The sequence below is a fragment of the Macaca nemestrina genome, chromosome 1, assembly GCF_043159975.1.
Source record: "Macaca nemestrina isolate mMacNem1 chromosome 1, mMacNem.hap1, whole genome shotgun sequence".
NCBI classification, from domain to species: domain Eukaryota; kingdom Metazoa; phylum Chordata; class Mammalia; order Primates; family Cercopithecidae; genus Macaca; species Macaca nemestrina.
The window spans coordinates 177,434,705-177,459,826 of NC_092125.1; the positions used below are offsets into that span (position 1 = coordinate 177,434,705).

The 25,122-nt window shown below is 38.3% G+C and overlaps 1 long non-coding RNA gene across 2 annotated transcripts in view; it reads right to left on the reverse strand.

Moving 5' to 3' along the window:
- LOC105495127 (uncharacterized) overlaps positions 1-7,729 on the reverse strand; it is a 163,085-nt gene extending 155,356 nt beyond the window's left edge. The window contains exons 1-2 of one of the 2 annotated variants that reach the window (XR_011620447.1): positions 7,492-7,729; positions 1,421-1,483 (exon numbers count right to left, since the gene is read on the reverse strand). This is a non-coding gene — a long non-coding RNA (uncharacterized lncRNA). Of the gene's footprint in view, positions 1-1,420 lie in introns of both variants that reach the window. The other variant, XR_011620446.1, reaches the window with a different exon arrangement.
- Positions 7,730-25,122: the final 17,393 nt, after the last annotated feature.

Genomic DNA, 25,122 nt, shown 5'->3' on the forward strand with positions numbered 1-25,122 from the left:
CTTAAGGGAGCAATTTTCTTCCAAGACCTCTTATTTTGGTGTTCTGAGAAAACTAAGAGGGAATAATAGGGAAATCAGCCCCCAGAAACAGACCATTCCCGATACTCTGTATTCAACAGCAAGAGGCTGGGCCAAGTCAAGAACATTTGTGATTAAATTCCCTTGGGGTCACTTTCCAAGGACAAGTTTTAGATTCTATGTTGGACAAGAGTGGGGACTTTTTTTTTTCTTTATTGTTGCGCCTAGACTTTGATTGCTATCTGCAAGGGAAACAGACAGTGGAAACTATTTCATGGGGACTGATGAGAAAAACACATTTTTACGTGCCCTGAATAGCAATGTATGGTGTTTGAAGTCATTATCATAATAATGGGTAAGGTGGAAGGAAGGAAAGACACCACAACTGACTGGAAAAAAAAAAGAGCAAGAGAAAAAGAAAGAGAAGAGAGACAAGAGAGGAGAGAGGGAGAGAGAGAGAGAGAGAGAAAGAGAAAAATAATTATAAAAGTCAGACTGGGTGTTGATTGCTGGTAAGAAATTTCCACTGAACATTAAGCTCTTCCTGATCTTTCTTCCTGCCTCCTGGCTGGGCTGTATGATGGAAGAAAATATATGTGATTAGGCGTCTCCTGGATGCAGCATAATCAGGGCCTGCCAGGGCTCTCTGACGTACGGAGTGCCTCATCAGTTCCTTTATTTCTTTATTCTTCATTGACTAATTCATTTTATTATTTCTTCATTCATGCACACATTCTTTGGACACTTCCTAAGTGTCAGGCTAGGAACTTAGTATCAAGACAGCAAAGATGAATCGATCAGACAAAGCTCCCCAGTCTAACGAAGAAGAGTAAATGTAGATAATTATAGCATGTGTGATAATGCTAGAGCAAATGTAGAGAGAAATGGTAGGAAGGAAGTAGAGAACAGAGTCTCTAATTTTCACTTTGTCATACCTATTTTGTGCTAGGAATATAAAACAAACAGAATGTTCCCTGCCCTTTCCAGACCTCACAGTCTAATGGAAAAATGGCCATTCTGGAAGGAATTTTTTATTTTTATTTTTTTGAGACAGGGTCTCACTCTGTCACCCAGGCTGGAGAGTAGTGGTATGATCTCATCCTACTGCAGCCTTGACTTCCCAGGCTCAAGTGATCCTCCCACCGTGGCCTCCTGAGTAGCTGGGACCACAGGCATGGGCCATGGGCTCAAGCAGTCCTCCTACCTCGGCCTCCTAGAGTGCTGGGATTATAGGTGTGAGTCACCACACCCGACTCTAGAAGGAATTTGAATCAACAACCCTAAACCCATGGAAAATAAAATATTAACTACTGGCAGGCTCAATGAGTGAGAGATATAAGAAGACCAAATTTTCTAGCCCTCAGGGTTTAAGGAGAGTTCGATAAAAAGCTGAGGAACTTACAGTGGTTGAACTTGATGTCCCTTGATTCAATGCCTCTTCATCCACTGGGTAGATGGTATTACTCTTTATGGATGTGGAGAACATTGGAGGGAAAAATTTGTGGGAAAAAATGTTAATCTCCATTTTGGACACACCTGGCTTGAGATAGATATAGCACATTCAAGTGAAGATGTGCAGATGACAGTTGTATATATGAGACAGTAAGTCAGAAGAAAATGCAGTTTGGAAATATAAATTTGGGAGTTTTTATTCCCAACTTTGGGAGATCATTGAAAACAAGAACTCTGATGAAATAATCTCAACAGCGGTCATGTGGGTTGTCAATGAGGTTTGTAGATAACTCTCTAGAACTTGAGGAGAGTAGAATTACAAGAACTCTGACTGAAGTGGTTATTTAAAGAATCCAGCAATTTATTTGGTGCAACTATATACGTCAATTCTCTACTCAAGAGGGACCATTTTGTCATCCAACTCAATTCCTACTCAGTGCAATAATATACCACAGAGCATCTCAATCTCAGATTGAACACCAGCCATTGGAGGTCTTGTAACCATTGCTGGACAACATAGTGTAGTGCAGAGGAAGCACCCTAAATTTAAGCCCTGGACGTGCCTTTTAAACCATGCTACTGTCTAGTCCTCATTGCTCTCTTTTACCTATTATAGAGCTCACTAGTTCAACGTAGAGCTATTTAAATATCAGGTCTGATGTAGTAATCCAGTGATCTATCAACAAAAGAACAAAACTAATCTGGGATTGTTTGATTTTCCTGAACTCACGTTAACTCCTCCAGTGATCACATTTCCTTTTTTCTTTTGATGATTACAAAACACCTAGACTTCTTCTATCAAGCTGTTCATTTTTGTGCGAGTTCTTAGTAATAACAGTATCCTTTGTAAAAATGCTAGGCTTTTTCACATTTAAGGACCATTAATAGTCAGTGATATAGTTTGGCTGTGTCCCCACTCAAATCTCATCTTGAATTGTAGTTCCCACAATCCTCACATGTCATGGGAGGGACCTGGTGGGAGGTAATTGAATCACGGGGGCAGTTACCCCCATGCTGCTGTCCTCATGATAGTGAACGAGTTCTCATGATATCTGATGGTTTTATAAGGGACGTCCCCTCTTTTGCTCGGCACGTCTCCTTCCTGCCACCATGTGAAGAAGGATGTGTTTTCTTCCCCTTCTGCCAGACTGTAAGTTTCCTGAGGCCTTCCCAGCCTTGCTGAACTGAGAGTCAATTAAATCTCTTTCCTTTATAAATTACCCAGTCTCGGGTATGTCTTTATCAGCAGCGTGAGAATGGACTAATACAGTAAATATATTAATGTTGACTATCAATATTGCATGGAAGCAAGTTGTCAGTCAAAACCTTCATTTCCTAGGATGGGGGAGGCCCAGACCACAGAAATTAAGGACATGCTCAGGATTTACCAACAGTTTGTAGCAGAGGTGAGACTGCCATCTTGTACCCTCTCTCCTATCTTGAGTGGGCTTTGTCCACTTGTTGGCCAAACATTTCCCTATTTCTAAGGAAAGAGTCGGGCAGATGTATGAATTTGAACTTTTTACAAGTCAGTCTGCTATTGCAACATAACTTAACTCTATTGCAACTTAACTCTGATGAGTTAAGTGCAAATGAATCAGAACCAGATGGACAAATTTTTTTGAAAACAATGTGTTTAAAAGTGGAGGAGAATGAAGAAAATTGTTGGCGAAACTCTCGAAGATCTGTGGCTACATCTTATGTGAAACACTTTGCCCTGCTTTCAGCTACTTCCATCACGGGAGAAAATGACATATCAAAGCTCCAGGGGAAGTAGGGTGGTGAGAGTAGAGATGGTACCCACCATCCTATAACTAGTGTGAGTTTTTTATTCCTGTTTTCTCTGAGGTCATTTTTGGCAGGCAAATGAAGTTTGGATGAATAAAACCATCATAAGGAATCAATTTTGTAGAAAAGTCCAGGAATAAACTTTTAACACGCATTTCTCTTGGACTATGATGAGATTCAAATTTTCAGATTCAACTAAGGTCTCTTGAGTCCTTATTAAATGCAAAGTTTTGTGCTAAGCACTTGCATGGCTCTTCCCTCTCTTTGTCAATCCAATGAACTTGCAAGGTGACAGGATTATGAATATTTCACAGATGAGTGATCTCAGGCTCCAAGAAATAAAGGGACTTGTTCAAGGTCACACAACTAGAAAGCAATAGAACTAGCTATGCTATCCAACATGGTAGCCACTAGTCACATTGGAGCTAAACAAATTTAGATTAGTTAACTCTAAACCAAATTAAAAGCTCAGTTGCTTAGTTGTACTAGTTACATTTCAAGAGTTCTACTGTCACACATGGCTATCACTGTTCTATTGAAAAGTGCAGCTAGAGAACATGTCCATTATCATAGAAAGTTCTACTATGCAGTGCTGCTATAGAGTCTGGGTTTCAACTATTATCTTTATGACAAATTCTGTGCTCCTTCCATTATATCAACCTGAGTTGTCCCACATAATGCAAGCTCTAAAAAGGAAGACAATTTCTCCTGAATACAACTAGAAGCTTTCTCCTCACCCTGGTTAGAGTATACCTGGAAACTCAGGCTGATTCTTTATGAAGTCTGCTTTGTCCTTTATGAGGCCACTGTGGAACAGCTATGGACCAGGACTCACATGGAAAGGGAGGAGAGGGAATGGGTTGGCTATACTGATCCCCCACTGGGCTCACCTACATTTCAGGGGTACCCTGGGACTCAGGCAGAGGCTTTCACCTGGGACAATATTAACACTCAGAAAAATTAGGAAGGAGGGCAGAAGGAATCAGCATGGTGGAGTGGAAAGATGGCGCATATTTAGTCAATAAGATTTGGGTCTGAATTCATAGCCATGTGGCCTGGGGCAAGTTGTGAAAAGGGGATGGTGCTGTCTCCTTTACAGGTATGTGAGGATTTAGGTGTTATCACAGCTATCAGACCCTCAGCAAAAAGCTAGGTCCCTCCACTTTGGCCAGTTGTGCCCTGCTCTCACCACCCTTTTCCTTGCCATCAGCCCTCATAGTGTCAAAGAAAACACTCTTTGATTTCAACCCTTCCCTCCCATTTTCAAAACTAGCTGTCAGGAAAACTGCTGCTATTATCCTTTGAAATATGTATGAATTATAGTAACCGTCTCAGATGTGTCTTTCTCTCTTTTTTTGGTTTTTAACTATTCTTTAATCTTGGAAAAGTGAGATTATTTATTTATTTTAGACGAGATCTTGCTTTGTCGCCAGGCTGGAATGCAGTGGCACGATCTCGGCTCCCCGCAATCTCCACCTCCCGGGTTAAAGTGATTTCCCTGCCTCAGCCTTCCGAGTAGCTGGGACTACAGGCGCATACCACCATGCCCAGCTAATTTTTTTGTGTTTTAGTAGAGACAGGGTTTCACCATGTTGGCCAGGATGGTCTTGATCTCCTGACCTCACGATTTACTTGCCTCTGCCTCCCAAAGTGTTGGGATTACAGACATAAACCACCGCACAAGGTCGAGCATCTTTATTTTAAACCTCACATAAAGATAGGTTTGGCGTTGGATAATCGGAGAATGACAATCAGATTTACTTAAGCAAAATTAATAAATTTTAATCTGGGAACATTTCCTCAGCTTTTATTTGTTAATTTGTTTATATATCAGTATTGAATTCCACCCTACAAAGTATTCATAGCAGCTTACTCAGTATGGCTCTACTAAAATAGTAAAGCAGAAAATTAAAATAGTTAATATTCAGAATCTAGAATAATATAAATCAGAATAGAAGGTTAAGATCACAGAGAACAATACAACCTCAAAATGGAGATGATAAGGGAAGATACAACATGGAAATAATGAAATTACACTATTCATATCATTAACCAATAGTCAAAAATGTCATATTTATCCTTATATTCGACTAAGAGTTCATGGAGTTATACACAGAACCTGCCACATGATAGAAGTGTTGCAAATATTTCTTGAATGATGTGAGAAAAATGAACCTCCAAGAGGTGCAATGATTTGTGAAGGTCACCCAACTAGTTAGCAACAGAGGCCAGGTTCAGGTTCTAGGGCTCCTGACCCTGATTCATTGCCCTTTTGAGTGAGCACAACTCATATTTACTCAACGGTAGAAACGTACAGTATACGAGGCTTTTTATTTCTGGAATACTTCTATTGAGCTCCCTGACACTCTTGAGAAGTGGGCATTTTTTCCTAGTGTTACAGATGAGAAGTGACTCACACAAGGTGGCACAACTTATAAGGAACATCGTAAGCATTTGAATTCTGGTAGTTTCACTTTTATGTTCAGTGTTCATTCCACCACAACCTCTTTTTCACTGTTCTCAAAGTTGCAAAACTAAAAATAAAAACAGAAATACAGTATTTCCAAATTAGGGCATTAACATCTACGGGTGATCTGTGAGGTGATATTTTCAACTTCTTATGACAGGGAAAGAAACCCAAGGAAGTCTGTTGGTCAGTAACTCTTGCAGACTCTTGGAACAAATGCCATGATATTTGCTTTAATTAAAGGGCATTGAAGTTCTGAATGTCCACTCAGGACTGATTTCAGCCTATGCCTGTGTGTGTTGGTGTGCAGAGCATGTGCAAAGGAGTCAAGAGATGCCCTTGGCCATGTCGCCAGGGCTGCTCAGTCTCCATCAATGCAGCTGTCTCCAACTGGTTATTTCTTTTCTTAAGGACACTGCTGGGGAGGGATGTGCTGATGTGTGTGTGTGTGTGTGTGTATGTGTGTGTGTGTGTGTGTGTATACTAGGGTGATTTTTTTTTTCCTCCAATGGCTGTCATGTGTTTTATGATCTTCACAGATGTAAGCTTCACCGTGAAGAGAAGGGAGGGGAGAAAGGCTATTATTTGGGAGAGGGAGAGAATAGGTGAAACGGATGGGAGGCAGGAAGCAGAATTGTGTAGATTTAATTGGCCTCATTTTATAGCAGTTAGCTGTTTTCACGGGATAGCAATGAATAGGCCCATAACGGTGAACTGTTTTTCACTATTATTAGTCCAGGAGATGAAAGTTTCATTGTTATTCTTCCTTGGAGCTCAGGAGGCCACTTCAAATATTAACTTCTTTTAGCCTAAGGGACTTAGAATTTCAGTGGAACCATTTGAACTTGGCTCAGTTTATAATAATGATCCCGTATGTTTGTAAAGCATTCAGCTTACAAAGCATTGCTCCATCTTATCCCAACTGCTGTTTCAGCTTCAAAATAATCCTACAAAGTATCCAGTGAAAATTATTATTCTCATTTTCTTGACAAGAAAACTGAGGCCCAGGGAAGTTAAATGGGTTTCTAGAAACACAGGCAATACCAGACTTAGAAAGGAAGAGAAGGACACCACTATTTGTTGATTGTCAACTCTATGCCACCTGCGGTGTTGAAAGAGGACTCTAAATCCCAGAGAGAGGTTATATTTGGCCTGAAGTCGTTCCATGCAGGACTCGCCAATGACTGGGGGGCCAGAATTGGAAACTGAGCCTGCTTGCCACTAAACTAGTACTGCCTTCCATGAACTCTCTGTGAATCACAGCCATGGTGCAAGCTTTGAAGGGAAAAAGACCTCGACATTGATTACCCCAAACCACTGACAAATCAAACATTATGGAAATCAGGACCCACCACTGAATAATAACTCACATGTGTAAGGCACTTGCAAAGGCGCTTTGCAGTTAATGCTTCTTTAACCCTCACAACAAACTTATGAGCTAGATAGTATTATTATTCCATTTCACAGATGAGGAAGGGGAGGCTCAGCAAGGGGAGTAACTTATCTAAGGCCACACAGTTAGTGAGCGGCAGAGCTGGAGTTCTAACACAGCCCTGTCTGACTCTTACAGAGGGCCCCTGTTTAATTCATGTTTCCCACAGGCTAATTCCTGTTTCAGTTAGGTCATTTCTGTGGTTCCATGTCTTAAATTTAACCTACCCCCATCCTACCCTCATAACCTACAACACAAAGTTCAAACTGCTCAGTCCAAAGTTCAAAATCCTCCAGTTTTTCAAAATTGTCTTCCTTTACCTTTCAGGACATACCTTATACTCCAGCTATGTGCCAGTGGATGCTTTTTCTCTGACCCCCTGAGCTCTGCTGCCATTGATCTTTGATTTCCTAGTTATTTGTGTCTAAAACAGCATTTTCTTCCTGCTTCCTCTTTGAGAACACTGTTCCTCTTTCAAGGATCACCTTCAGTGCCATCAGTTCCAAATACCCTTTCAGGACCCTCGTATTAGGTGTGCTGGATCCCTGTATGCTCTCTTACGGCCCGGGTTGTAATGCTTATCTTGTCTCCGTCATCCTCCCCTGATCCCGCCTTGAATGACCAGGCAGGATCTCATTGCTTCATCCTCAGACTGACCATGGTGACTGACACACACTGGGCACACAGTAGACATAAAATGAGCATTGTCTTTAGATACGCAAACACTGACAAGTACCCTAATACGTAAGTGGCTTCCCATCATTCCTGCCCTTGGTGTGATGAAACTATTCAGGGCTTTGAAATCAGATAGATCTGAGTTCAAATTCCAGCATACCTACTTCTGCACTACATAACTTTGGGCAATTACTTATTCGGGCCTCCTGATCCTCAGTTCTGTCCTCGGTTAAAATCGTGACAGCGCCACCTTTCCTGCAGAGGCAGTAACTGTGAGATGGAATAAGATAGAGAACAAGCATTCAGGACAGTGCTTGGCACAAAGAGAGCACTTAGTGAATGTTCATTGTTAGTCAGAGCTATTATTATTGTTGTAGTTTATAATATCTCCCAGCAATGGGATCGGATTTCCTTTGGATTTAGGTGTGCATGCAATTGTGTTGCTTTAGAGTTTAACTCCTTACCTTGACCAACAATTTACTCTTCTGTTTCACTTCTGCCATTTCCCATGTTTGTATCACTATTGCTGGTATTATGTATTTAGAGTTGTGTCTTCGTAAACTGTTTCTTAAAATATTCCTATGCTTTAAGAGGCAGCATATTGGGGAAAGAACACTAGGCAGAAGAGAGTAGGGGAGACAGGGAACAGGGGTGGAATCTGTTCCTTAAGAAATCCACTCAACCTCTCTGGGACTTGTTTGTGTTATCTGCAGATTGAGGAATATTTGGCAAGATAGGGTGTAAAATCCCTTAGAGCTTCAATGCGCTGCATTTTAAAACCTGTTACTTTCCTATCTTCAGCCACCAAAATGCTTTTAGACATAGATGACTATGTATGCAAGTGCATCCCTCCCACCCTCCTTCCCAAACAAACACACACACGCCCCAAATGCTCTGAGAAAACCCACAGTTCTGCTGTTTGAACATGTATGTTTTCTTTAACCAAGTGGTTGTTTGCAAACGTTTTCTGATTGTAACAGCAGTGAGGCCACCTCTCTTAGAGAAGACTGCGTTCTTTCTCTTTGAAAGATGCTGTTTACTGAAATAAATTCCACCTCCTTCTTTGTTTGGCTTTTCCTTTGTAAACAATCAAAACCAACTGGCAAAGTCGGGGAGCTTGTTTTAGTCCAATGTGGCATCTGACTTGATTTCTTTTTTTTTTTTTTTCCCTTCTAATCTGAAGTATAGACACTATTGTGAGCCCCAGATTCCTTTGCAAGAGGCAATTAGTTCCGTAAGCATTTACCAGTGGTGCACAATGCACCAAGCGCTGTGGGGAAAAAGAAAGATCCTTTTGTTGTTGAGCTCAGGAACAAGGAGGGTCAGGGCTGGGAGGAGCATTAGAAACCATCTAGTCCAGGGTCCCGTATGTGTTTTCACAGAATGCTTGTCCCATGAGTAGTGCCTCAGAAAATGCCCAGGTGGCTGATGACGTTGGAAGAAAATAAAAAGGTATACATAGCCTCTAATCAGGATTCACAATGCACCTGAATATATAAAAGGTTCGGAAATTTGCAATTTAAAAAATTATCTTTAATTTTGCTTAATTCTAAGTCTCCCAAATATATATGATGAGGTGACTTGTGTGCATGTGCGTGTGCATGTGTAAGCATGTGTGTGTAGGCAACGCTAATTAACCACAGAGTGAATTTGTACCAAGGCATTTTGGATACCAAAACCCCACCCACTCCCTGCTTCACCAGCTGTACCTGCTAAAAGGTTGGCCATCGAGGTGGAACCCACCAGCTGCATCTGGTTCACTCACTTGTGGGGTTTGGCATTTGTAGTCTTAGAACCAGGATGTTTTACATTTTTGAACTATTTACCAACATTTAGAAGTTGGGAGTTTTCTTATAAAAAGCCAAGATTCTTGCAAAATTGGGAGATCTGGCAATACTGGGCCACAGTTTATCATGGTGACAGCAGGAACACAGCTGCTCCCCTTGGACAGCACACTGGCTCTCCAGCTCACCACGTTCCTGCCCAGGTTGACTGCACTAGCTGGTGTCATAGGCTTGGTCCTTGTCGACATTTGAGCTGACAATCCCTGGTTCAAAGCACATCCTAACGAGGCCATATTTTTTCTCCTTGTATTCTCTTGCTTTTCATTCTCAAGAGGCGATTGGTGTCTTTGATGAGGGCATCTTTTGGCAGATGAAACCCAATGACTTCCTGACATAATGAACCACTGGCTATTACAATAAAAGAGAAAATATATTAAGAGTGTATTTTGTGTCGACCTGTGTTTTTAGCAAGGATTCCCTTATTTAATCTTTGTAACAAACATAGTGTGGGTATTATGATACTACTTTTTGAGATAAATTAAAGCCCAGAGTGATAAGTATAACCTGCCCCAAATTATATAGTTTATAAGTAACAAAGCTAGGGTTTGAATATAGAAAATATGCTCTTAACGACTATATTACATTTAATAAAGTATTTTTTTTATATAAGCAACATCATTTTATTTTTTGAAACATTTTATTTTGAACTAATTTTAGACTTATAGGCAAGTGGAAAAAATAATACGAAGAACTCTGTTACATACCTGTTCCATCTAATGTTAATATCTTAAATAACCATAGTACAATTATCAAGTGATGAAAATTAACATTTGGTACAATATTATTAAGTCAACTATAGGTCTTTTTCTAATTTCACCCATTTTAGCATGAATGTTTTTCTCTGTGTGTTCCAGGATCTTATCTAAGATCTCAGATTGTATCTATCTAGCTGTTATTTCTCCTTTGTCTCCTTCAGTTTGCAGTAGCTCTGCTTTCCTTGGCTTTCATGAGCTTCAGTTTTAATAGATACTGATTAGGTATTCTATAGAATGTCTCTCAATTTGGGTATGTCTAGTATTTTCTCATGTTACAAATGAGGTTTTACATGATTTTAGCAATACTAAAAAAAACGTCGTGTCCCTCTTATATTGAAGAATTCATGCCATTGATTTGTGTTATTGCTGGTAATGTATTTTTTCCTGAAATACAGAATAATCCCTGCATTAAAATTTTTTTTTTTTTTGCTGGTAACATATTTTAATCACTGGGTTAAGTTGGTGTCTGCTGGGTTTCTCTACTATAAAGTTACTATTTTTTCTTTGCAGTTGATACATTTCTTGGAAAAGATAATTGGAAATATGCATATCTTCTTTTGCCTACTAATTTTAGCATCTTTTCGTTGACTTTATCTGCAACATTGTGCTTTTATTGCTTTTAGAAAAAGAATTACAAAATGAATAGAATCTATTAGAAGATTATAGTAAGAATCAAGATTTTAATGCAAAATATTTGAAAGCTACTTCTTTACTTAATAATAAATATTGCCTTTGATTTCACAATGAAGTTAACATCATCATTTCACACGAATAAATTTTGAGACTATGAGCAAACACTTATAGTTCAGAACCTATTTTCTTATTTTTAATAGGGACAACAATAGTAATTGAAAATATTGCTGCAGAAATAGAAAGTCATTAAGAGTAGATGCTCTAGTCAGACTACCTGGGCTGGGAAGCGTGAAAATGTCATTCACTAACTATGGGTCTTTTAGTAGGTTATGCAACTAGTTATGCTTCAGTTTCTCATGGAACCAATGTGAAGCTTAAATAAGATGATAGATGTCAAATACTTACTTAGCACAGTGCCTGGCATATAGTAAGTGATTGATATGTATTTGTTAAATTTGAACTTAAGCACAGTGCCTGGCATATAGTAAGTGATTGACATATATTTGTTAAATTTGAATTTAATGTATTCAACCACTAACCTTAGATGTAACACGTAAGAAATGTAAAGGGTCTGAAATTTTTCCCTACTTGCAAAGTAATACAGGTTACTCTGCCAGTTTCATGGATGCTGACAGAAGTCACAAGATTCTGGGACCAGAGACAAAGGACTTTATTACCCATCATACAGCAAATAGCATGAGCTTCTCGTTCTCATTGGCAACCCTTGTCTTCCAAATACCTTGAGGGCCATATAGAGTGGCCCACATAGAGGGGTTTCTTCACTAATGAGGAATCCTGAGCTTGGGAAATCTTTCTCTTTTACATTGGAAAGCAAAAATCCTGCTGTCTACTCCAGAGAAAGACACTATCTCTGTCTTCTGAGGTTGTCTACTATATAAGTATCCTTGAAAACATAGCCCGGAACAAAAGATATCAGTGCCTTTGCTCAGAAGATATGTGGAAATGGGAGAGAACCATCGAGAACTGTCTCCTAACAGCACTGAGCAATGTTTGATGCTTTCTTTGTGAAACAGCAAATTGATCTGTAGGAATTTTTACCAGCTTTCCAGAAAAGGACAGAAATTAGTCTATTTAGTTAATTCTATAATGACTTCAGGTTTCTTGAGACTCTTCATTTCATTTGCTACTGTATTTCAGTTTCTGTAGAGCTTTCCAGTATATAAATACTACATTAATGCTTTTTTTTTCCTTCTAATAAGGCAATATAAGATTCCAACCACTGATTCCAACCACTGGTCTGATTCTTAATTGTGTCTCAGAGCAACTAGCTCCTGAATCAATGTTCTATCTTGTCCAAATGGAGAAAACTATCTTCTCTATATATTTTGGATGGGTTTTAGTAAGGGTAGGGTATGCCTATGGACATACAACATAACTCCAACTCTGCCCAGCTCCCGCTCTGACTCTTTTCTGCTTTCTACAGTGGAGGTTTTTAAAGTGTCACATCTGTTTATAATCCCTTCCTTCAGTCGTTTTCTGTATGATCAACTCAACAACCTGACTTGTAAAGGGGTCTAGACTGTCTTGTAAGACACCCAACATATGTTTTAAAAAATGCCCATTTAATATGTCATTTGAAAAACAAACACACAAACACACCATAAAAGTTTTTTTCAGTGTTTGCATTCAACACAGAAAGAATTAACTACCTTTTTATGGACATGGAATTTACTGTCTAAATCACAAGAAAGATGTTTAAAGCAATATATTTTGCTTTTTAAAAAGAAAATATTTTTAAACTATGAACATTTCACACATAGAAAAGAGCATAGAAAATAATCTAGCAGACATCTATTATATATGACAAAAATTAGACATTAACATCTGGACATATTTGTTTCAGCTCTCTCTTATAAAAGAGGAAAAAGGAAAGAAACAGTTAAGCACAATACTCTCCTCCTTTTTCAAAGGTGTAACTCCTGTTATGTATGCTTTAAAAATTATTATAAATAATATAACATTGGAAATATTCTTTTGCTAGATACCTTTTGCATTCATCATTATATTTTGGTAATTTATCTCTGTTGATATATTTCGATCTCTCTTATTAATTTTAAAGAACTTAGGCCGGGTGCGGTGGCTCACGCCTGTAATCCTAGCTCTTTGGGAAGCCAAGGCAGGCAGATTGCTTGAAGTCAAGAGTTCGAGACCAGCCTGGTCAACATGGTTAAACCTGATCTCTACTAAAAATACAAAAATTAGCTGAGTGTGATGGCTGATACCTGTAATTTCTGCCTCCAGTGTTCAAGCAATTCTCAAGCCTCTGCCTCCCACTGAGGTTGCAGTGAACTGAGATCACGCCACTGCACTCCAGCCTGGGCAACAGAGTGAGACTCTGACAAAAACAACAACAACAACAAAACCAAAACCAAAAACCCCCTCTTTTTTTTTTAATACTTTAAGTTCTGGGGTACATGTGCAGAACGTGCAATTTTGTTACATGGGTGCCATGGTGATTTGCTGCACCCATCAACTTGTCACCTATATTAGGTATTTCTCCTAATGTGATTCCTCCCCTAGCCCCCCACCTCCCGACAGACCCTGGTGTGTAATGTTTCCCTCCCTATGTCCATGTGTTCTCATTGTTCAACTCCCACTTATGAGTAAGAACATGTGGTGTGTGGTTTTCTGGTCTTGTGATAGTTTGCTGAGAATGATGAAAAACCTCAAATTTTAAAGAATGCAATAGGTTAGGGACTGAATGAACTCTCATCAGATTCTGGGTTCAAAATCTGAGTCTACTGTTAAGTAAGTGTGATGTGCTCAACATCAATTTGGATAGAATCTTTGGGTCTTGATTTCCTTATACATAAAATGTCAACAACAATATCAACATTATTGAGTAGCTGTGAAGATTAAAGGAGGAGCGCATCTAGAGTGCACAGGATAGTGTATTCATTTTAGGGCTGCCATAACCACCCCCACAAACCCATCCCAGGCTGGATGGCTTAAACAGAAGTTTATTTTCTCACTGTTACAGAGGCCAGAAGTCCAAGATCGAGGTTTTAGCAGGTCTGGTTTCTTCTGAGGCCATTTTCCTTAGTTTGACGACGCCTGCCTTCCTGCTGGGGCCTTACATGCTCTTTTCTCTGTGTGTGTGCATCCCCTGGTGTCTCTTTATTTGCCTAAATTTCCTTTCCTTATAAGGACAGCAGTCAGATTGAATTAGAGTCTACCCTAATGGTCTCATGTTAACTTAATCGCTTCTTTAAAGTCTCTATCTCCAAATACAATCATATTCGGAACTGGAGGGTTAGGGCTTCAACGTATGAATTTTGGGGAGACACAGTTCAACCCATAACACATAGGTATTATTCTTGGTTTATGTTATTTGTATGCTCCTTAGTTTATGTATGCATCCAGCCCCCCAACCATCACCACTGAGAAATAGTTGGTTGCCTACTCTTTAACAATTCTAAAAAGTTCATTTTTGTATAAGTATCTTTGGACATATGCAAGATAGTTTTCTTTTTCTTTTTTTTTAGGATAGAAATCTAGAAGTAGAATTGCTGAGTGAATCTCTACAACTTTCAACTTTACCATGTATTGTCAAATTGCTCTCCAAAGCGATGGTACCAATTCATGATCCTACCAATAAGGTATGATATGTTTTTCCCCCACATCCTTGTCAACATTAGGTGTTACCAGATTTATTAATGTTGGCCAATCCGCCCCACCCCCCCCCGCCCTTTTTTTTTTGAGGCAGGATGTCCCTCAATCACCCAGGCTGGAGTGTAGTAATGCAATCTTGGCTCACTGCAACCTTTGCCTCCTAGGCTTAAGCGATCCTCCGGCCTCAGCCCTCCAAGTAGCTGGACCTAAAGGCAGGAGCCTACATGCTGGGCTAATTTTTTAATTTTTTGTAGAGATGGGGTTTCACTATGTTGCCCAGACTAACCCCTGAGCTCAAGCAATCTGCCTATCTTGGCCTCCCAAAGTGCTGGGATTACAGGCATGGGCCATCGTGCTCAGCCATGTTGGCCAATCTTAATGCTACATCATGAATTTGGGGGCTATCTCATTGTTTTAATTTGCATTTTTCTAATTTTTAATTAAGTAATTAATTTTTGCCAATATGAATCTGGTAAATAATATTTGAGTATCTTCTCATAAACTTTTCATTTAGCTTCTTCACTCCCCATTAACCAACAATTCACACCCTTTGCCTATTTTTCTGTTTGTCTTTATTCTATAAACTCATAAGAGATCTTTATATGTTCTGACTAGTAATGCTTAGTAAAATATGTGGGTTGTGATTATATTTTTTTTAAGTCTACAGCTTACATTTTTATTTAATGATATCTTTTGTCATACAGAAGATTTGATTTAAATGTATTATAATTTAATAAAACTGTATTATAAAGATTTGTCCACTAAATTTTGATGACCACCTATCATATGTTAAAAACTGGGTTAGGTGCTGGGACTTTTAGAAAGTTGTAATTCTTGTTCTGACAGCTGATTGTCTGAAGGGATGATAGTCACATATATTAGGGATGCTAATGTAATGCAAAAATTATTGAAACTGAACTCTTGATTCCCTCTTCTAATGCTCTCCATCTTGGTAAATGGCATTGCCAGTTGCTCCATTGCTTAGGCAAAATACTTAAAGTGATCTTTCACTCTATTTCACACTTTGTATTCATCCATGAACAAATCCCATTATGCTGTATCTTCAAAATATATTCTGAATCTGACTACTTCCCACCACTCCACTGCTACCACTGTCAAGCCACCATCATTTCTCTCCTCAACTATTGAAGCCATTTGTAACTGGTCTTTCTGTTTCCATACTTGCCACCTTAAATTCTTAGCAGACCAGCAGAGGGATTCTGTAAAAGAGAAGTCAGATGATTAATTCTCTGCTCAAGCTCCTCCAGTGGCTTCCATAAACATGTAGAATAAACTCAAAGTCCTTCCTGTGCCCATCTTAGTCTGTACATTGGTCTCTGCCTTTGCGTCCTCCCTTTCTTTGCTTGCTCATTCCATTCCAGACACACTCAGTTACTTGCTACTACTTGAATATATCAAGCATATTCCCTTATAGACTTGGCATTTGGGGTTCTCTTTGCTTGGAATAATCACTTCTCCGGTCTTAACTCCAGAAGTTCACTCAGATCTTCTCCAAGTGTCATCTAATCAGGAGGCCTTCCTTAGCCACTCGATAGAGAGTGTCCTTGCCCTTGCTTTTATCCTGTTTGTTTGTTTTCTCTGTCATTGGAATGTAAATGTCTTAAGGGCAGGTCTTTGTTTTGTTGATGTGGTGTTTACAAGTTCCCGGTTTTCCTGGTTTAATCACTATGCTACTTTTCTAGGCAACAGTTTTGTATCTCCACTTCTCAAATTCTTCTCTCTTCTCCCTCCCCACCATTTCCTTCATGAACTTGCTTCCCATTTCATGGAGAAAGTAAAACTTTACACATTTTCAACATAGTATCTACTAACTTATCATGCTCTGCTTCTGTTCCTTTAATATAGATGGACATCCACAATTTTATCAAAGGCCCACCTCTCTCTTTGTGCACAGATCCATCTCCTTACACCTTTTCAAGGACTTGCCTGTAGCAATTGCACTATCTCCTGAATTATTAATATATTCCCCGTTTCGCTCTACTGTATTTCCTCCATCAGGATGTAAGTGCGATGTTACATATTTCACGTTTAAAAAGAATCATTTTACCCCACATCCCCCTGTAGCTACTCCTCCATTTCTCTGCTCCCTACATAGCAAAACTATATACTTGTTCTTTACTTTCTCTTTTTGGAAAAGCAATTTGAAAGTGAAACCAAGATATTCAGTTTTAGTGGATCTTGAGTGAGGTCAGGATATTGCATTATATGTTTTTAAGACTCCCTTGGTGAGTGTGCTCAGGATTGAAAACTATTAATTTAAGATTTTGTGTTAGGAACTATTACTAACTGAAGATGACCATAAATGAAAATGAAATTCTCCAATTTTACTGGAAGCCAGTATTATAACCATTTGATTTATAAGACATAGGTAATTTACCAGGAACACAGTCATGATGGAAAAACTGGTGTCCCTTTGTATTAGTTCCTTGTTTATCTTACTGTTATGGAAATCTGGGACTAGTAACAGGAAATCTTAACATTGTCTCTATAGGCGAATGCTTGCATTTTCCAGCCTTATTGATGTAGGAAGCAGGCAATAGATGAGGTGAGAGGAAGAGGTGGGAAGGGTGTAGGGAAATTGTGATTTCTCTATTCAAGATGACTGTGTTTTCCAGATATAGATGCATAAGGTCTATATATATCCTTGTATGCCCTCCTTAGTACTTAACACCTTGCCTTTTTTGTGGCAGTTGTTAGCAAATAATGTATTGAATAAATAAAAACAGAAAGTTGTCATCTCCTTTTTTGCAATTCCAGAAGCTCTCAGGAAGTTCCTAATGACTAACCAAAGATGCCTGTAAAGAATAAATCTGATGCTTTAGCTCTTTAGTAAATTCATTCACTCATTCAAAAAATAGTTATTTTTATATGCTAGGCCCTGGGATTTAGCAGATTTGTGGATGCAGATTTGTTACTACTCATACAAGTTTTAATCTAGCGTGATTTTAAGCCATGCAAACAATCCTATGCCACCAGTTTCTGACTATGTGGTTTTGTACAGATCATTTCCCTGCTCTGTACTTCAGCATCTCCATGTATGAGATGGGAAGATAGAGTATATTTTAATGGATTGCTATGAGGATTAAATGAGAAAATCATATAAGAATATTATTTGCCCACTATAAAACCTAGCATAAGTTTTACTTATTTCAACAGTTTATACTACACAGTTTTTACTAGTAAATTGGAAACAGAACAAATGTAAAAGGTAAAGCTGAATTGTTTTGCTGTTGCTAGTTGTTACTTTTTTATTTTCAGAGAGGCCTTTTCGGGTTTAAAGCTGACTGCTATGAATGAAAAGCCTGCTTCCTGCTTCAACATTCAAGTGCAAGGGTGATAACCTGCTACAGATCAAGATGACCTTGCTGGGCTTGTGATGCTATGGCATAGCGTGCTGGTTGTGGGACTCTCACAACCTCGAGCACTCTGCTGGATGTGAATGGTTCTCATACAAAACAAGCTGGCAATCCAACAGTGTCTTTAATCACTGGCTTTCTTTAGGCGAGGCCTCTTCTTTGGTGTCTAGCTCTCAGTGGCAAGCCACTTGATAAAATTTCCCCAGAAAATCAGAGCCATTATGAACTGCTACCAAAAGAGACCATGCTTTTACACAACCACTCTTGTGTTGCCTTCAAAGAGGCTGATAACTTCATGAATCAAAAACCTGAGCAATCACCCAGGACTATGGTTCCCAAAGGCCAGTACTCAGCTCAGGTTTCATCATGATGGCATTTTCATTGATTTCATCAGCTGAATATATTTTAAAGAATTGTCCTTTATTCTGTTCTTTCATAAAATGACAAATCAACATTGAAAAATAGCATGGTTGTCTTTTCTTGCACACAGGCAATCTCTGAGATCACAGATTCTAGGAACTAGTTTTACAGATGGGGAAAATGAAACTCAGAGAGGTGATATGAATTTGCCAAAATGACATAGTCCATTATTTAAAGTACAGGAGTAAATCCTAGATCTACTGATTAATAGTTTAGTGCCAAGTAAGGAAACAGAACCACATATAATGAGAAAAGTAGTTTTCACACGTTAGAAAATCTCCAGCTTCCAGAGATACTTTGCTATTGCAGAGCCAGTGTGCGCCATCATTGGCTTGTATTTTGGCAGAGGGAAAGTTTATACCATCACAGCCCATGCATTTTCCATTTACTCACTTCTTTAAAAAAAAAAAAAAAATTGCCAGGAAAGACCTCATAGCATATTGGGCAGGCAGTCATGAATAAGGTTGGTACTTGAGATATGTTAGGACTTGGGCCTAAATTCTGGCTTTGTTATTGGCATTGTCACTTAATGTCTTGAACCAGTCTCATTATCTGTAGTCTCTTTTTATCGGCTAAGCTTCATATAAAGACAAAAAGGAATATATAGATAAAATTGCTTTATAAGTTGCATAATGTCCTACAGGTTGAAAAAGTCATTATTGATGGCAAAAGTTAAAAGTTGTAACCTTTTATCTGTTAATAGGCCTAACTCTTAAGGGTAGTAGAGAATAGAGATTTTTGAAGTTGTGTGTGAATGTATGTTGGCAGCAGAAAAAAAAGAGACTGCACTTGCCTGAGCCTCAGAGCAAGTGTCTCGTTATTTATTTATTTATTTATTTATTTGACAGAGTCTTGCTCTGTCACCTAGGCTGGAGTGCAGTAGCGCGATCTCAGCTCACTGCAGCCTCTGCCTCCCGGGTTCAAGCGATTCTACTGCCTCAGCCTCTCTAGTAGCTGGGATTACAAGCACCTGCCACCATGCTTGGCTAGTTTTTGTATTTTCAGTAGAGAGGGGGTTTCACCATGTTGGCCAGGCTGGTCTTGAACTCCTGGCCTCAAGTGATCCACCTGCCTTGGCCTCCCAAAGTGCTGAGACGACAGGCGTGAGTCACCGTGCTCAGCTTGTGCCTCTTTAAATTTTGCATTCTAGGCAACTCTCTTCCCTCTCTCTTGTCCCAACCCTGAGTGTTATCTTGGTAAGGTGACTCTCTTTACCTGAGGGTGAATCTCAGAAAGGGATTTAGTTAAGAACTGTCGGTTGCCATTTCTAGCAGTTGAGGGAATGGGTGCGTTAGTCCTGGAAAAAGGAATCTGGACAGCATGGTACAGCATCCACTAAACCTCTGTGGAAAAGTTTGGCAGTCTCTAACAGAGCTAAAATACACTTAACTTACAATCCTATAAGTCTGTTCTCAGGTATATTTCCAAGAGAAATGGAACCAAATTGTTCATAAAAATATCTACACAAGAATATCCAGAGCAGCCCCAAACTGGAAACAACCCTTTTGCCTAGCAAAAGGTAAATGGAGAAACAAATATATTCAAACATCTTAATGCTGCTCAATAATACACGAGTTTCACAGGTAGAGCTCTCAAACACTATGCTAAGCCCCAAAAAACTGGGTAAAAAAATAGTACATTCTGTATGATTCAATATGAGGTCCTAAATAAGCAAAACTCATTTATGACTGAAAACAAATTTTGGAATGACTGTCTCTGACATGGAAGATTGTCTGGTCAAGGGCATGAGAAAGCTTTCTGGGCATAGGAATGCTCTATATTTCATTAGAAGTGTTGATTACACAGATGTACACATTTGCCAAAAGTCATCATATTCTTAATATTATACATTTTACTAAATGTAAATCTAACTTAAAAAAAAAACATTTTTGTCTAATTGGGAAGATGCAAATTTTTAAAGCTTAGATTTGGCTAAGAGGTGACTATTCAGATTTAAAGGATTTTATAGCATTTCTCACACATATTAGAACGTATTAATGATATTGCCTGACCAGGTAAATAGAGAAAGTTACTTTCTTTCCATTCATTAACCCGTTCTCAGATTAGTAAGTATTCAAGACTGTCTCTGTATGGCACCTGATCTCCTAAAGTACAATTGTTACAAATTTGGAAACTAAACTTTGAGCAATTATAGATGGTCATAGAAATTCAAAGTCTGCTCAAAGAGTAATTACGCCTTTGATATCAAAAAAGGACTTCTTGGTGTGATGAAGCGCCATAGAACATGGACAATGCATATAAAGGGAGTCAGAACAGGCTAGATGATAGATTTTTTTTTTCTTTGCTCTAAGTTTTCTTTTCTTTTCTTTTCTTTTTTCTTTTCTCTTCTTTTCTTTTCTGAGACAGGGTCTCACTCTGTTGCCCAGGCTGGAGTGCAATGGAACGATCACAGCTCACTGCAGCCCCACCTCCTGGGCTCAACCAGTTCTCCTACCTCAGCCTCCCAAGTAGCTGGGACTACAGGTGTATGCTACCTCACCCAGCTATTTTTGTGTGTATGTGTGTGTATTTTTTGTAGAGATGGAATTTTGCCATGTTGCTTAGGCTTGCTAATTTCTTAAACTAATTCAACTGTCTATATCATTTGTAGGATGGTTATATATAATTGTTTTTAAATTAGGCACATAGAAAACAATAAGTACCTCTATTCCATAGTGTGGTTTGGTCACTCTGAAAAAGTCTATTTTAAGAAATATTACCAGGAATGTCACTGATGAGCAAACTATCTTCGATTATTCTAAAAAAGGTAGCAGACAAAATCACACAAAAAGCTTCTCTTACAGAATGTTATTTAATAAGACTTATTTCTGTCTGAATTCATTTGTTTGTATTGCCTTGAGTTTTAAAGAATTTTAATTTAATAAAGTAAAAACAAACCAAAATGACATTATATAAAATTTCCCAAATTTCACTAAATTCTCATCCCACAAATCATCCCGTTTTATTTCCTGTTGTTAGTGCCACTGAGAATTCTTCTCAAAGTAACCATGACTATTTGTATTTTCTATGGCGAAATTGGGCAACAGGAGGGAGAAGGCGATGGTTTGTCTAAAAGCTTTCTACAAAAAAGTGCTCCAGCTTTCACAAGCATTGGAGTTCTCATTGGGGAGTGATCAACTTCACTTGAAAAAGTAACTCCTTTGTAATTTTTTGGTTAATTTTGTCAGAAAAGTTTATTTTCTTTCCATTCATTAATTTATTCTAACTTTTATGCTTAAAATATTTATTGAGCACCTACTATGGGCCTCTATAATACATGGTATGCATTTTACACCATATTGTATATGATATTGTATTTGCTGATATGGTATAAAGAAAAATAAGTCATCATTGACTGAATTCAAGACACTTGCATTCTATAAGAAGAATAAATTTGAACACAGCAAATCAACCCAGTATAATTTACTTTAATACACTACTGTTAAGGTTACTTTGAAAAATGATGTTAAAGCAGAAAGAACAAAATCTGAATTTTGGTGAGAGTTGGGAAATGGCCTAATTTAAAGATTCGTACCTATATCATTCATGCTTTCATTTCAACCCCCCAGTTAATTAGCAACATGGATTATGCGTTAGCTTTTACCCTTCTCCTTCAACCTCCATCTTCTTATCTTGTAGCTCTCTTGGGTATTTTTGAAACACAGAAAATGCACTTAACCAAAAGATTTTGCTACTGAGTTTAATTAACTTGAAACACTTTTGTTTTTAAGTTTGTCCCAAGTCTTCTTTATGCATGTCATGAAATCTCAGATTTAGCTGGAGTCCTCCACCTGATATTTGGAGATGACACTGAGGGGCATATTTCCATCCGTTTTTATCTATGCACAGATTCTCCTGACTGAGATCAAGCCCATCGTTTCTGGTGCTTTATCTTCTGTTTTTAAGGAATCTAGTTTCTCTATCAGTAGCCGCTGGTCTGCCTTTCAGTGCCTGAGTGTGACTGAAATTCTCAGATTTCATACTGTGAGACTTTTCCTTACTTAACCAGGAGAGAAAAGTTTATTTCTTTAAGCTCTCAGTTTTCATTGTTCTTTCTTTCTCTGGGATTTCTCCCAGTTTCTTCCTTTACTGCCAGACATAGGGTTATTACTAGCCTCCAATGGAGGCATTTCTCACCCCAATCTGCTGATTTATTGTCCCTTCCATTTTTTCCATAGCACATTCGATAAAATTAATAATTGCCGTCAATCAGGCTCAGGCTATGTGCCAGGAATTGGACAGTTGTTTTTACGGACAATATATTTAATCCTAACCATGATCCTGCAAAGTAGGCATATTATTACCCATGTCTAATGGTAAAAAACCTGAGACTCAGAGAGGTTGGGTAACTTGTTACAAAGTGAGTAAACAGAGAACCAAGACTGGAACCCAGATCTCTTGACTCCAAATGTTAGATTTTTCCCAGTTTACCATTTTGCTCTGTCTTGAGGCATAGTGCCAGGAACTTGTTAGGTATTTAATAGGTGTTTGCCAAATTTAAATGTATACGTATGTGGAACCTCCTATATACCTTTTTCCTATAGTGAAATTCTAAAAGTATCTGTAATTGGTAGCTGGTAATGGTCTTGCTCACTAGCCATAAACAGCTAGAAAAAATGAGTAATATACATGGTACATCTGTTTTCACACATTGGATGATACAGGATCATGCTCTATGAGAGAAGGTAAACACATGAGGTGAGCCCTATGATCAACTCAATTTTCAGTTTGGGGGCACTTTCTGGAATGTGGCACAGGGAGGGGGAACCCAAGCAAAGCTTGAAAGTTTCACTGAGTTGAGAAAACAGAGAGAGGAGTTAAGCCCAGAAAGAGATCCAGAAATATGCATAGGAGTTCCTGTGAGCATTTGGCTGAATATTATCTGGTGCATGTATAGAATGGGACTCTCCCAGGTCAAGTGAAGAACAAGTATCTGGCAAAGAATTCCTAATGAGGGAGTGTAAGCCAAATAATTCCTAGAGCCAACAAAGGGCTGGGAGTTCTGACCAACCAGAACACAGAAATCTTGTTAAACCTCTAGGGCATTCTGTAGAGATTCAGGAAGATTCATGCCATGGTAGCAGAGTAAAGGATAGTCTAAATCTAGAGTTATCCTAACAAGGTTTAAAAACAGTATGTGAAAGCAAAAGCTGATTCACAAGCAACTTAAATATTGAAAAAAACAAGCTGTCACATTTTTTAAAGGAAGACAACAAAATCTAGATATTTAATAACATAAAACTTACAGTGTCCAGCATCCAATAAAAAATACTAGCTATGCAAAGAAACAGAAAAATGTCACTCATATCTGGAATAATAATCAGTCAGTAGAAATGAATCCAAAAGTTATAGAGATGATGTAATTAGATGACAAGAACTCTAAAATTGCTATTATAAATATATCCAAGTATCTAAAGAAAAATATAAACACGAGTCAAGAAATAACCAAATGGAAATTCTAGAGATGAAAAATGTAGTATCTGAAATACAATATTCATCTAATGGACTTAACAACAGAACGAAAGATTAGCAAACATGCAACTAACCAACTGAAGATACGTAGATAAAAGAGGCATAATACAAAAAATAAACAGTACCTCAAATACCTTGAGAAAATATGAAATAGTATAATATCTACATAATTAGAGACCCAGAGGGGGGAGGGGGGAGGGATTGCATTGGGAGTTATACCTGATGTAAATGACGAGTTGATGGGTGCAGTACACCAACATGGCACAAGTATACATACGTAACAAACCTGCACGTTATGCACATGTACCCTACAACTTAAAGTATAATAATAATAAATAAATTTAAAAAAAAATTAGAGACCCAGAAAAAGGAGGGAAGAAAAATTATTTAAGAAATAATTGCCGTTTTTTCCCAAAGGATCTCAACAGGATAAACACAAAGAAAATATCAAGGTGCATCATAGACAAATTATTGAAAATCAGCGATAAGGAGAAAACCTTAAAAGCAGCAAGATAAAAAGATACATTATGTGTAAAATTTAAAAAGAAAACAATGATTGCTGAATTCTCATCATACCAATGCACAGAAGACAACAGAACAACATCTTTAATGTGTGAAAAGTAAAATATATATATATATATATATATAGATATATATATATAGATATAGATATAGATATCTGTATGTCAAACTTCAGTTTTACATTCAGGAAAAATATTCTTTGAAAATAGAAGACAATGAGATTTCTGATTTGTGGTCATCACTCCCATTCTCATAATAAGAAAAAAGCTGAAAAACTGGAAATCCACAACTCTTCTTAAAATTGAGGTAACAGGGCAAGCCATTACTCTGAATATTAGAGAGACAGGAGGAGGAGGATACAAAGAATTCAGCTTAAAGAAAGAAGAAGCCTTGGAGGAGAAGCCTGGTGCTGGAGCCTGTACCACTTTCCACAACATCAACTCTGCTACTGTATAATAACAGGGCATTATGGCCAAAAGAACTGTAAGCCTCAGACCCTATTTAAGGAAGAGTCTCCAGGGAAATCTAAAAATAACAGGGAAGACTAAAACAAGGACACCCAGAGAAAATGTTAGCCTCTGATATCTACAGCTATAGTAACTGGCAAATACAATGTAACTCCTAGCCAGATCAA